Consider the following 12449-nt stretch of genomic DNA (forward strand, 5'->3'; position numbering starts at 1 on the left):
TTGGCTCTTAATGTGCACTGTGGTGCACACCGGGTGCACACTCATCACACAATATGCTTGCCTCTCCCTTAATACCAGCTGAGAACTCTAAGTAACCAATATTGAACATTCATGGCCATATTTCAGGGACAGGCAACATCAGAAGGGTGCCACACGACACTGAAATCACTGTGTCCAACCATGTGGACGATCAGGCGGAAGGCTGTCAATGTTGTCCTCAGTCAGTATGAGAGTGTATTATCTAGTTCGGAAGCAATGGCTTCTAATGGTTCAGACACTGGAGTAAAAGCTAATGGTCTCCTAGACTGTTTCCAGAAAACCTTGGACAGCTTATAGCATCAGAGGTGATCAGAGGTGTTCTTACTAGGGAAATTGATGAGATTGCAGATCAGTATCCAGAGCTAAACAGGGAGAGTTTAAAAGTGCAACTGCCTACAGTACAGGCCAAAGGTATTGGGACACCAGTGAACTTTAAAAAAATATTTATGTAGAGAAGAATTCAGTCAATATGTGTACATTCATTGAATAACATACCAAAGTATAAACATTATCAATTTCTACCTACAATTTCAATTTCTAACACAAAAAGATGAGTTTTGCTAAAAGAAAATACTCTTAGACATGACTTTCCTCAAAATAGCCTCCTTTAGCTTTAATTACAACTAAACAAATTATTGGAAGTCTATCCAATTATTTTGCAAAGTGGGCGGAGGAAGGGTGGGGAAGAGGTGGAGGGGTAGTTAAATTGACTGAAATCTACCTTAAGGTTTTTTTTAACCACAGCTACCCTAATTCCTTTATCCTATAGTGCAAGTAAAATAGGCACTAAAGTTGCAAGAAAAATGGCAAAGAAGGACTTAGGCTTAGATGTGCAGTCCGAGGTAAACATATTACAGCAAGAAGGTTATTCCCAGTGAGAAATTGCAAGAAGCTTAATATTTCCAGGTGTAGTGTTCCGTACACACTCAGAATGGTCCGCATCTTACAAGCATAGAGGGCACTGTGAGAACAGCAGTGATTCCTGTACTTAAAATCAGCGAGAAGAGATCTGTAGTATGAGAGCAGCACTGATTTCTGTACTATTAATCAGAGAGAAGAGTTTAGTAGTATGAGAATAGCACAGATTTCTGTACTTTTATTCAGAGGGAAGAGATCAGTAGTATGAGAACAGCACTGATATCTACTATTAACCAGACAGAAGAGATCAGTAGTATGAGAACAGCAGTGATTGCTGTACTTTTAATCAGAGAGAAGAGATTAGCAGTATGAGAACAGCACTGATATCTATACTATTAACCAGAGAGAAGAGATCAGTAGTATGAGAACAGCAGTGATTGCTGTACTATTAATCAGAGAGAAGTGCTCAGTAGCAAGACTACAAGCACTTTCTGTATCGAAAGATAAAGAAAATTAGTCCTTTTCACAGAAGCCACTATTATTTTCAGTTTTCTGTTTTTTTTTTCCAAACCAGTAGACGCTGAATATTTATATTTCTCTTTTGAATGTCAGAAAACTATAAGTTAGCAGCTACACACTGACATATGTGATGATACCACTTTCTCGTCCTCATAGAAAATGCCTATCTTTGAAATTACCTCAGGATTCTTAACATTACAGTTGATGCCAAAACCACGCAGCTAGCTGACATTACCTATAGCAAGCGTGTATAAAAATACAGACCTGGTGGATGTTGAGGAACACTCATTTACCTTTATTGCAAAGTTCTCAGTGCACTGTTGGGGAAAATGACCATATTGACATACACTGGGCATCACTTATAGCAGTAGTATAATCATCCAATTAGAAATCAATCTCATAAAATTAGTTATGAAAAAAATATCCAACCAATTTGGAAATCACAAAATTACAAATATTAATGATCAAATAAAATTAAATCAATAATTTAATTGTTAACCTGAAGGATGTAGCTCTTGGATAGACCATTTTGACTCAAGATTCACACGTATACGCAACATCAAAACAGACACGGGCTTAATAATATACTTCATTATATAAACATACAAAATACAGAGCATACACAGACTAATCCAACCAGGGAGGACTATGCACACTATGGAAAGGTAGGTGTGTGTGTGTGTGTGTGTGTGTGTGTGCATGCATGTGTCCGTTTGTCTCTGGATAAAGAGGGAAGGGGCAAACAGTGTTGTGTGTACACGTATTCAGCATGGCTGAATAACATAGTTTAGCATAGTTTAGAGTATCGCTCGCTTGTAGTGCTGAAGTAGCTTCAACTCATAAGGGATATGTAAAACTAAGATAGTTATTCTTGTCAGGTAAGAGTTGAACTGTTAGTCGGGGGGAAAGTGAGACGAATGTGAAAATTACATAGGTCTTAAGACCAGATTTCCAGGTAGCAACATTGAAATGTCTATGATTGGAAAAGGTAGTCAGCTCATAGCTACCTATTACCAATATAATGATCACTAGCACACTAACCCAGCTACCACCATTGTACAATGTTACATTGTAACTGTTACGGCCACAACAAAAAAACATATTGGCTCAACCTTGTGACCACCAACATATAAAGAGGACGCCACACCTGAGGATTAGTTTCAAAGCAAAAATACTTTATTTACAAACAGTTGCCATTAATTAACTAAAACTATGGGAGTCTGGAGGCCTGGCCAAACAGAACAAAAGAATGGGGAAGTCTGGGCCAACCACAAAATGGGCTGTCAAACCCAGAACTCCCCCCCCAAACTACCAAAACACTGTATAACTACACTAACAAATAAAGCCACGGCTAAAACTGGACTTTTAAAAATCATGTAAACATTGTAGTCCGACTCTTACAAAGTTAATTTTTTCAGAGTCGGACTAACATACCTAGATAATGCAGTTGGTGGTCGATTTACTACGGCATGTATACACTTCAGTAGGCCAAAAATTGGCCTAGGCATTCTGCGCATGTTCCGTAATTTACATAGCATCTATACACTCACGGTGGCCAAGCGGAATCGATAACGTTTCAGAAAATATATAACTTTAAGAGATTTAATTCAATCTTCTTCTGGGACTCTTGCCGTTTATTGAGGGTATGACCAAAATTTTTGGTGCCGCTGACTATAATTAAATGTTTTTCACATTTACTGTTTGATTGAGCAAGTACGTACTCAAAGTACATTTTTATGGGTTAATGATGTCCGATTGTGCTAGCTACTTCACATTAACCTTGTACGGCGATCAATATAGGCTAACAGCACAGTCCCACTTTATTATTATCACTTCCATCACCACTGTAATGAACTAAAAAAAAGGCGACAAACGACCTTTTCAGTGAGAAATGCATTGTCAAGCTCATGCGCATACACTGCTGGCGACATTCTAAAGCTCTGTTTTGCCCTCCCTAGTATCATGGCGAAAAAAACACATTTCTGGATGGACGAGGAGACCAACTTCATGCTATCACAACTAAAGGAGTTAAATATCCTAAAATACATGGATGGAAGAAAAACGCGGAATGGCTAACTATTCAAAAAAGTTGCGACAAAATTGGAGGAAGCAGGATTTATAAGAAGCCTTCGTCAAACCTTGGTCAATAAATCGATTCTTTCCGAGTCATGTATATTGGGACAACGACAATAATCCAATTAAATCTTATCTTTGGCCAAATCGAGCTATTAATATAGATCGATTTCAACTGTGCATGTAAACGCACTGAGTGTTCTTTGAAAGACAGGTGTGCTTTCCAGTAAGCAGAAGTGTAGCTACCGGTCGGCAAAAAAAAAAAAAAAAAAACAGGAAGTGTTAAAAGGGCCTATATAACAGCAGTGATTTCACTGCTGAAAAATATATAGAACAGACCAACAGTGATTTCAGTACTGAAAAATAAATAGAATAGATTAGCAGTGATTTTAGTACTGAAAGATAAAGCGAATTGAACAGCATTGATTTACCGTGAATCAGAGGGGAGATCAATATGCTCCGAACAACAATGATTTCTGTATGGATAGATAAAGGGATAGGCAGTGTGATAACAAGTGATTGGTGATTTCTGGACTGAAAGATAGAGAGAAAAGAATAGTGGTGATTTCTGTACTGAGAGATAGAAGAGATCAGTAATGTGAGACCAGAAGTGCTTTCTGTACTGGGAGGGAGGTCAGTGGTGTGCGAACAGTAACTTGATGGCTGGGGCTTGTTCACCAGTTTGTTGCTGTAATATGCAGTAAGAGACTGTCCCTGCTCATCCTTCATCACTGTAACCCAGAGGGAAAAGAAAGAAGAGAAAATGAGAATAAGGAAAGACCAAGGGTAAAGAAAGGACATGTTAACACCATATTCTAGTGTTTTCTTACTTTTTTAGCATTCCTAAATGAAAACCAGACATTGAGTGTTTTTGTTTTTTAATAAATTAATGGCATAATTTTGTCTCTATGCAATAACGTGGGCATCTTTATTTTGTCTTGTACTGTATGCTAGTAAAATAATATCCCTGTAACCTGATCCTTCATGCTCTCTGCTCACTGTAATCTGCAAGAAATCAAACCAGGAGGTATGCAGCTAACCTTGTGAAGGGAAACAAACCGGTCAGTCAACCCCCCACTCCCTTTTTCTATTACAGACAAATCTCAGCAGCCTTACTAAATTCAAGGGCCGGCACTAAAGTGCAGAATCCTGTCATATCAGCATGAGGCAGCATGAAGTGAGGAGCTGTGAGCCCTTGGAGAAAAGCATTGTACTATTTCTGAAAGTATGACACCACTGTGGCTAAGGTTTGTCTCTCTCCTGTATAGTCACACCTCAGAAGTAATACCTGGCGTATACTACGGGATTTTTAGTCACGATTTTGTAGATTTGAAGATCATAAGAAAATCCTAAGAAAATCACCAGTCTTTGCCTCATTGCTACACTCGCCCTCCACCAACAGTCGTTTAATATAAGATGGTCAGAGACTCAATCACAGCTCTCCTGATGCAGTCTTAACCTAGTCTGAGACTCTTGCGAGAGTATCAAACCGATTTGATTTTATCCTAAGTCTTTAGGAATGATTTGTATAAAATGTGTGATATGCTAATCTTTCCACATGAAATCTTCAACAGCCAATAAGCTTTCAGCATCACAATAGCTTGAGGTAAACATGGCATTGATGAAGTTCAGCATGTCACGGGTGTCATGGAACAATGAAGAGGAAGAGCTGTTAGAGCTATGGAAGCAACATCAGTGTCTTTTCCAAATGTATTTGTTAATGATAAGCTACCACAGTCAAATTGAAATGGAGAAGAACTGGGTAGAAATTGCTGATGCACTTCAAATACCTGGAGAGTAGGATACAAAGTTTTGTTTGCTACTAGCTGGCTACATTACAGTTTCTCTTGTATGTGATTATGAGAGCAAAATATCTAGCTGACATTCTAGGCTTGTCACCATGTTACTATTTTGACACCGGCATTACCCGATATCAAACTCCCATTTATAGCTTACTGATCATTGTTTCCATTTGACTTTTCATAGATGTCAGTGATGGCAGGGCAGTGGAAAACATTGTTCAGCTTAGAAGTTAGTGTGGCGATATGCTGCAGTTATGATTTAGAATCTAGCGACACTGCTGAGCATGATTGAGTGTGTGAAATATAGGTTAACGTTGCAGGGTGTATATAATACCATTAAACAAACAATGTGTTCACAAATTAACGTAGCACATCATGCTAACAAGAGACAAACAACAGCCTCTTTGCTGTAACTATCGAACAGTAGCTCACTCTCAGGTAATTAAAAACATAATCATCTAGCTAGTTATCGATAAACATCTAGCTAGTTAGCAAGCAATCTCGTTCTGGAATGTGGTAACGTTATCAGTTTATTATAACGACACCATTTGTAGATTTGTCACGTTACATACTAACTAGCTAGCTAGCTGGGTTTTATTTGCTACAAATTGACTTGTCAGGTACAATATTTTCACTGGTTTATTCCCCTGGTAGGTTGCTGATATGATAATGTCACAAATCACTTCTCACAGGAGCAATGTTTGAACTTTTGTTCATTGCCTGAAATAATAATAATAATAATAATAATAATAATAATAATACATTTTCCTGTGCTGTAATCTGTAAATGGCCATTTTTAAGGGTCAAATTTATTTGTAAGTTTGTAGCGTATTACTTGATAAGATATAGTATAGAAGAGCAGTAAGTTATTTAAAATAAATAAATATAACATTCAATAAATTTTTTTAGCTTTGTTATTGAGTTATTTTTATTTTTGTAAAATATTGATAAAAAATTCTACGTCTTTTGAAAATTACTGGGATTGTGCAGACGTATTCTAGAATTCTACTGGGTTCTAAAGGGTTAATTATTATTCACGGCTTTTATCTTAGCTACTTAAAAAATGCAAGTAACTAAGTGTAAGACAGGATATAAATCTATTTCATTAAGTAATCATGTTTACTTCACTCACCACAATGTTATGTAACTGTATTCATAGCACCATGGACAAGCAAATGTCCCCCACCCAATGAAATCGGATGTGGCAACACTGCATCATTGGTGGGGGAAAACATGTTTACTACTTGTTTCATTTTTAAATTGCAATCACGAAATACCAGTATTGATGGCATGGAGATAACTAAACAGGTGTACGAGCCTGCACCACCCACTACTGGCTAACATTAGCTATCAATTGAGCTAAGCTTGTTATTATGAGAGCTGCTTGCTAGTCAACACAGCACATGGAGATCTAATTCAAAATCCCGTACTGTGTGACCCCCTGTCACCATAGCCTGTGACTATGTGTGTAGTGTGAGCATTCCTAGGATGGAAATGCCAGCCATTTTTAAGGCATACTATGCAGAACTTTCACCCTTGAAAATATAAAACAACCAAGCTCAGTCATTACTATGATATGCAGTGTGTTGTTCTGCCAAGTTCTTTCTTGTCTGTCTGGATTTGTTATTCTAAAAATCATTTTAGATGTTTCTGGGCATGACCCCTTTTCTTTGTGGGCAGCATCTAAAATGCAGGTGGCTGATAGAAGAAGAAGAAAGTGTGCGTTTTCAGCTGGGTTAGTGCTAGAGAGATGGCTCGCCGGTGGCTAATGCTAACCAAGTGGCTGGCCAGCATTTGGTAACATTAGATAGCTGTCGTTATTGGATAACTAAATTCAGTTATGTTTGACATTAGTTGGCTGGCCATGATGGCCCGAGAATGTTCTGTCGGTATGTTCTATTTTACAAAGTAAGAACTTCAGGCTGAATACAATTTCAGTCCACTTGTCGGCTTATATGGGCATGGTAGCTATCATTAGCTAGCTAATATGGGTGAAGCGACCAGTTGGAAAATTCTACAATCTCTTTATAAATTAGATTTTTTATTTTTTTTTATTAGATTTTTTTTCTGGATATGTAGGGCAGCACGTTGGTTTGCATGTGCTCCCCGTGTTCTCCTCGTGTCCACAAGGGTTTCCTCCGAGTACTACAATTTCCTCCCACAGTCCAAAGACATACTGGTAGGCTAATTGGAGATTTTAAATTGACTCTAAAAGGTAGATTGGCGGCCTGTCCAGGGTGTATTACTGCCTCTCGACCAATGCACGCTGGAATAGACTCCAGACCCTGCCCAGGATAGGTGGGTATAGATAATGGATGGATGGACAGATATAACTGTAATTTGACTACTACAGACCAACATCCATCATGAGAGACACATTGCATTTTCACTAAATTCACACACTACATGGTCAAAGGTATCTGGACACCCATTAGTCTGGACCTATTTTTCATGGTTTGGGCTGGGGCCTTTAGTTCCACTGAAGGCAAATCTTAATGTTACAACACACAATGGCATTCTTGATGATTCTGTGCTTCCCCAGCAGTTTAGGGAAGGCCTTTTCCTATTTCAGCATTACTATGCCCCTGGGCACATAGCAAGGTCCATATAGAAATGGTTTTGTCGAGAATGGTGAGGAAGAACTGGCCTATACAGAGCCCTGACTTCAAGCCCATCCAAAACCTTTTGGATCAACTGGAAAGCCAACTGTGAGCCAGGCCTAATCGCCTAATCTGTGCCCGACCTCACTAATGCTCTTCCGGCTGAATGGCATCTAGTATAAAACCTTCCCAGAAGAGAGGAGGTTGTTATAGCAGCAAAACGTGGACCAACATATTAATGTCCATAATTTTGGATGAGATGTTGGAAATCAGGTGACCACATATTTTTGGCCATGTTGCATCTAGTATAAAACCTTCCCAGAAGAGAGGAGGTTGTTATAGCAGCAAAACGTGGACCAACATATTAATGTCCATAATTTTGGATGAGATGTTGGAAATCAGGTGACCACATATTTTTGGCCATGTTGTGTATATTAGGTGAATGTACCTTTGTTGCTGCAGAGTTTGGCTGGAGAGCTTCCAGGCTGTTTCCCTAATCTGCTGATGCGAGCATTGAGCTATGCAGCGAGAGAGGCGTACAACTTTGCTGCAATAGATACACAAAGCTAGATGAAAAAACCCCAATAAAATCAACAATGAATTAATATGTTTGTGAATGTGCGTGCTTCTGTTGCAGAATTTTGCCATGCTTCTAGGCAGGCTAGAGCAGACTGAACCCCGCTGGTGCTGTGCTAGTAGCGGCTAGCATAGGTCCTTTCCATCACCACTGAGCTAAAGCTTGCTACCCAATTTGCTTTTTGCTGCATATCACATATGCATATCAAGTTTTTTTCCATCGGATATATTGGTAAAGCATTTTGACTTACTTGTGACTGTCTGACTGCTTTGAATGCAGCTATTGCTATATTTTAGAAAGAGACGTGATTCTAACAGTCTGCAACACAATGTTATAAACCTACCGATATAGCTAGCTAGGGCTATATCTAGTTGGTTTGTTGGTGTGTGAGCTCCATCATATTGGCAGTAGTAGGCAGGGCTGAGAACACAAGAGATGTTTTAGATTGTAAATACGGAAGCAAAGTAAGGAAAGAAATCCTGCATAATATGCCTTTAAGAGACATTAAATGTGAGATGCTCTCAACTGTTATGCAGTGTACATATGGCATAACTGCACACATTGCAGCCATGGAGGGTGTAAATGTCAGAGACTGACAAGTACTGACAAGTGTGCTTTTTACAACTCAAAAACCTTGGAATGGCCATTAATTTCACTGCAGAATTGTATATACAGAGAGAGATATTTTGCGCATTGATGTTCAACTGATAATGATTTGACTTTCAGGAACACTATGGATTTCTTTAGAACTGTAATAGGTAGAGAATGTGATGTTTTTCCCTCAAGAACGTAGCCCTGAAAAAGACTAACTTTTCAATGAATGGATCTTTCCTTATCTTTGTTACCTTTGCAGCATACCAAAAATACACAAAAATGCTAATAACAGGAGCATATATGGTGCTCTCTCTTCAGATGGTAGACACTGAGAGCTCAGGTCACTACACACTAAAGAACAGCATTGCTCCTCTTACTGGTAGAAGGACATTACTGCAGCTGTTTTAAGCACAGCAACACTCTCGACACTGCTGTCCAGCAGAAGAGACATTCAGCTTGCTCAGTTCTGCTGCCACCTGCTGAGTATATAGAAATACTACATTATTTAACTGAACTAAAACAAGTTCACAAAAATACAGAGATAATCATTTCATCCAGGAAAAACAGACCCACAAACCAAACAAGAAGTTACATTCTGAAATATGAATTTGTATTGAGTTTGTTATGCAGTCTGTGGAAAAAAACTCTAGATATTATCACCCTCTTATTTTTTTCACTGAGTAGGGCTGTTCTTCACTTTAAATATATGCCCCTAGGCCATGGCTGCCCAGCCCTGTTCCTGGAGATTTACTGTCCTGTAGGTTTTCATTTAAACCCTAATTTGGTGCACCTGATCTACTAATTAGCAGCTTGACGAGAAAGCTGCTGAATGAAGTGTGCTTTGTTACAGTTGGAGTGAAAACCTACAGGATAGTAGATCTCCAGGAACAGGGTTGCCTAGAACTAGAGCCCTGCCCTAGAGGACAGGATTAGCTCACATAGGAAAGCTTACAGCATGAGTGAGCACTACGGTCTCAGATGGAATCTGGACCATGCCAGTGCCGACTGTGGCCAGCAGCCCTGCAGGGGTGGAACTCAATTGGCTTTGCATCGCCCAAAGGATACATAGGCAAGATTCAGTCAGCAGAATAATGGCTCGAATGACCCCTGTTGGCCGTCTGGGCGTCCGTGACTTGCTCTCTGTGCACACATATGATTGGGTCTCTTCTGCTCCTGCTCAGTGCAAATGTGGCTTGTGGGTGTGAAAAGAAGTAGCTGGCTGGCATCATGTGCATTGGAGGAGAGACAAGAGTTGTCTTCACACTCCTGAGCCGGCAGCAGGGGCATGTATGAGGACACTTGTACGTAATTCACAAATTGCACATTCCAAATTTGGGTGGAATTGGAGATGCCAACTTAAATATACAGTTTATATGCCCTTCCTGGGCAGCACGATCATGCTAGCAGTGTCACCTCAAAGTAAGGTCCTGGGTTTGAATCGGGCCTGGGGGGCCATTCTGTGTGGAGTTTGCATGTTATCCCCATGTCCGTGGCACTCCGGTTTCCTCCCACAGTCCAGGGACATGCAGGAAGGCTAATTGGAGACTCTAAAGTTCCCATAGGTATGAATGTGTGAGTGAACCGTGTGTGTGCCCTGCGATAGATTCTTGCGAAAAGCATGCTGGGTTAGGCTCCAACATCCCCGTAAGGGGTACCCAGTAAGTATGCAGTACCATCCTCTGTGTTCTACACTGTTTTATGTTGCAAGTATGCAGTACTACCCTCTGTGTGCTACAGTGCTTAGAGAAAAATTTAATGGATGACCTACAAATTTAATCAAGATGAAGCCTGCATAAGCAAGCGTGTCCAAAACAGCCTTCACAATCCTGTGATTTCCAACAGAGCAGTTCCTAAACAAGAACACAATTCTTCAATGACCATGCTTTTCCTGGAACTGTTAACTGCATTAACTCATAAAAGCTGAAAAAATGTCATTCTGCTCAGTTCTCCGAATTCATTAAAAGCCTGAACCAGTGATGCATTATGTGTGGACACACGCACATCTCACACCGTATGCTTCTGTTGCCCACTCTAAGTATTTTAAGTGCCAAGCAACATAATACAATTCTGCTGGATCAGAGTAAGTAAGAAGCGCAGTAGCACTGGGTCATATTTGCCATATTGGGCAAAGCTCTATATGGCATTGGAAATTAATGAATAATGTTGTGAAAATGACCTAATGTGAAGTGTGTTGCTAGATTTTCATGTTATTCCTGTAGCTACGTACAGTGAACGATACATAATTAATTAATAGTTGCCAAATTGGACATAAATAAATCATTAGCCTAAAATTAAATAGAAATTTCAAGTCACATTGCACATTTATAAAGTGCAATTTGGTGCTATGGGTAGCACTGTTGCCTCCTGAAGCACTGAATGTCCTGGGTTCGGATCCTGGCCTGGACCTTTCTGTGTGTAGTTTGCATGTTCTCCCTGTGTCCATGTGGGTTTCCTCTGGTTTCCTCCCACAGTCCCAAGACATGCAGGTTATGTTAATTGGAGAAACTAAATTGCCCCTAGGTATGACTGTGAGTGAATGAGTGTATGAGTGGTGTGTGTGCCCTGTGATGGACTAGCGACCTGTCCAGGTTGCATTCCTGCCTCTCACTCAATGCATGCTGGGATTGGTTCCAGCACCCCCGTGACCCTGACCAGGAATAAGCGGGTTAGATAATGGATGAATGGAAGAATGTGAATAGCTATTTATATATTGAAATGAATTCATGCAGCAAAGTGTATGATCCCACATCAGATGCATGTATTGGCAGAAACATTCAATGCAATTGAAAATCAATTCAAAGAATCTAACAAGTTAAATGTAATAAGAATGCAACTAGTTAATTGTGCAAATTGTGGGACATCGGGGTCTGTTTCAGAATTCTGTCTCAGCTTCCCCAACAGGACAGGAATTTTAACACCACCAAAAGCTTCAGAAGTGACCTTAAAAAAAAAAAACTGCTTTGTGAAAGCTTTGTGCTGTTTATTCAAGCATTCACAACTGGAATTTTGAAAAGCTGTGTTTTTCAAAATTCATTAGTTTTTCAAAAAACATTAAACATCCACTGAGTGTAGGCTATCCATTTCCATTCAAGTGAAAATTAAATTAAATGTGTTTAATTTCTGAATTGAGCCGTTACAGCTAACATCCCCGTTTAATGTTTGGCACTCTGAATCCCAAACACAAGTAGATCAACACTTAAAACCCCTCACTTATCGTACAGGTAAAGTAAATTTGGTTCAATTTCTTAATAATTATCTGATATCAATTATCAATTAAGTCACTGAATTCATTGACAGGCAGAGTACCCTGTTGGATCAACTTTTATCAAAATGTACAACTCACAACCAGATGAAAATTAAGAGGCTTATTACAAATAGTTACAAATA

Source organism: Anguilla rostrata, chromosome 2, assembly GCF_018555375.3.
Source record: "Anguilla rostrata isolate EN2019 chromosome 2, ASM1855537v3, whole genome shotgun sequence".
Taxonomy (NCBI): domain Eukaryota; kingdom Metazoa; phylum Chordata; class Actinopteri; order Anguilliformes; family Anguillidae; genus Anguilla; species Anguilla rostrata.